The sequence below is a fragment of the Triticum aestivum genome, chromosome 1A, assembly GCF_018294505.1.
Source record: "Triticum aestivum cultivar Chinese Spring chromosome 1A, IWGSC CS RefSeq v2.1, whole genome shotgun sequence".
NCBI lineage: Eukaryota > Viridiplantae > Streptophyta > Magnoliopsida > Poales > Poaceae > Triticum > Triticum aestivum.
Window position 1 is genome coordinate 526,098,144 of NC_057794.1, and position 2,649 is coordinate 526,100,792.

The following is a 2,649-nucleotide window of genomic DNA, read 5'->3' on the forward strand; positions in this document are numbered from 1 at the left end:
AAATTGCTTAAATTCCCAACCTCCAACCGCGGGAAATCTCCCGCATGGGCCCTCGAGTCAACGTGGCGGCGGTCAAAGCGTCACGCGAGCTGGTCAGCGGCGGTCAGACGAAATTAGGACCTCGGATGAACAACTTAGAAAGAATTAGGACCCAGATATGCATTTTCAAAGAATTAGGACCCAATCGACACTTTTGAGAAAGAATTAGGACCGCGCTTGCATTTTACTCAAAAATAAATGCGTTTGCGGGCCCAGCAGAAGCCAAGATCCCCATCTCCCACCCCGCTCCCTCATTACGACTGCTCTGCGGCACCATCAGCAGAGAGCATAGTCCGCGGCGGCGGAAGAGAACAGCAATGGGCTGGAGTTCCTAACAGATCCTGTCGACAGGTATGGTTGCTACTTCATCTTCGTTGAATCATTTGAAAGGACCAACTAATGGATGGCCGGGTCTTCTCACAGGTTCCCTGGCCGGATCTTGAAACCAACGATTTAACTCCGGCCGGTGAGGCAGGTACTTGCCTCACACAGTCGGCTGCTGAATCAAGCATGGGAGAAAGAAGACCCTCAAGGCCCCGGTTGGACTAGAAGGTGCCCTTTCTTGGTTTTGATCCTGCTTAACTCTGAACATATTCATGTAAGCCATATTTGGGAAAAAAAAGAACTCCGAAAGTCTGAAGCACAAGGTGTATTTGCATACTGCTCGCGTGTCAGCTCTGAATTCTTCAGATTTGCATACTGCTCGCGTGTCAGCGCTGAATTCTTCAGCAAAAATCAAAAAATATATACATATAACATCAATTCATAGTTGCCCATGCTCATCTCTGAATGTATTACGGTTATAAATGTCTGAAAATTTTATATCTCCAGATGTAAATCTCTGCTTTACATTTTGGTTGCTTATCAAGCCTGATGTCTTTTACAGTCGGTTGTATTTCATTCTTAATAACTTCAGAAATCTGAAAGTAAACCCGCACCTCCATGTTGCTTGTGTATGAACAATGAAATCCTGATGAGAAAATGAGCAAAACGTAAGTTTGTCTTGGATCGTCATAAACACTGAAAACAGTGTGGTAAGCCATGTCTGAATAATTGAAATCTTCAACATTAAAGCAGTGCTACTATATTGGTTGCTTGTGACCATTGCATTCTTCAGTACAAATCAGGCACCCATTTTCAGTCAAATAATGATATCCGTTAAATAATGATGCAGGATTCGTATTGGGCGAGCCCCTATTGAGCGCACACCATGCGCTGGAAGAGAATGTGCCCTTGAAAAAACAGAGGATACGTGCCTCAAAAGAAAAGGAGAGAACCGAAATGCTCGATCTGCGGGGTGGGAGGTCATTAGAAGAACACCTGCAACAATCCTAAGATTGTGGTACATGTTGCCGAGCAAACAACTCATGATCCTGCTATCGATCAGTGATAAATCTATGTAAGCACGAAAGCATGTCAAGTAGCACCCAGTTTGTTACTGTATCCTGGTTGATCAATGCCACTTTCCTGATGTGTATTGTGTATATCAGCTTAGTAATCTGTACTTGTCTTAACCATGGCAACCCATGATGCGTGTATGCAAGCATCGCAAGTGCATCTGAATTTTACCTTCTGCTTTGTATCGGGCATGCTCACTTGCATTTGCCTGGCCTAAAAATTGTACTGTGTTTGCCTGATACCCTTGCTTAAATGGGTGTACTGTTGAAAGATAGGTTTCATGCTGCTGTCACATTTCCTTCCTATTAATCTTACATGTGCTAATCAATAAAAAAACAGCTGCTAACCCTTAGAAGGTACTGCTGAGAAACACACACTCATGAGTCCTCTGTTCATGACATGGGTCTACTGTGAGCCACCATCAAGTCTGCTACTACTTGAAGTGAGCCAATCTTTGCCACCTGCTCACAGTCTCCAGGCATATCTGCTTGCTGCCGCTAGCCTCCGGATCACTCCATCAGGCTGCCATGGGCGGGATATAGCACTGTACCCATGTAGTTTGATTTTTGAATGCTTTTGCAGCGCCTGCCCAGCATTGCCTCCTGCAGCTGCCCAGCTTCATTTGGTGCTGCGATTTGCTGCTGGCCTGGATCGATTTGCGCCAGCGGAGGTGTCCTCGGTTCAAGCGAAGCCAGGTGCTCTGCGTAGGCTTCCTGCCACCTGCAGAAATCGCATTCCTCCTCGTCCCGGCTGCCATCGACTGGGGAAGCGCTCGCCGGTGAACTGGCCGCGGCAGGCGACGTATGTCACCACTACCCTGCCGCAATCCGGGCAGGGGACTACAGGCAGGGCGACCGGCGGCAAGGGAATACAGGCAGGGCGATCAGATCTGCACCTTGGTTGGCGTTCGCCATGAGCTGTAGCTTGGGTTCTTCAGTCAAATTTGGAGAATCGAGTGAGCAGGTATGTGCGGGGTAGCTAAAAACGACAGGCGCCGGTGGACCGAACAAGCGCCGCTTCCCACCATGTGTAACGGTGCCGCCGGTCGTAAACGGAAGGGGCGATGACCCGCCGTGAGAAACAAACGGCCGTCCGAGACCAAGTTCGGTATATTCGATGTAGACGTACAGATACCCTGCAACCCCTACAATACCACGTACGGCCCACATCCCAAAAACGAGTGAATGGGTAGCGATACAGGGAGCGTGCGCG

At 48.2% G+C, this 2,649-nt stretch overlaps 1 long non-coding RNA gene across 1 annotated transcript; it reads left to right on the forward strand.

Annotated features, from left to right (window-relative positions):
* Positions 1-233: 233 nt before the first annotated feature.
* LOC123175026 (uncharacterized) lies at positions 234-1,607 on the forward strand. The gene is made up of 3 exons (XR_006487597.1): positions 234-390; positions 463-591; positions 1,214-1,607. It is a non-coding gene; the product is annotated as an uncharacterized lncRNA (long non-coding RNA).
* The last annotated feature ends 1,042 nt before the right edge of the window (positions 1,608-2,649 follow it).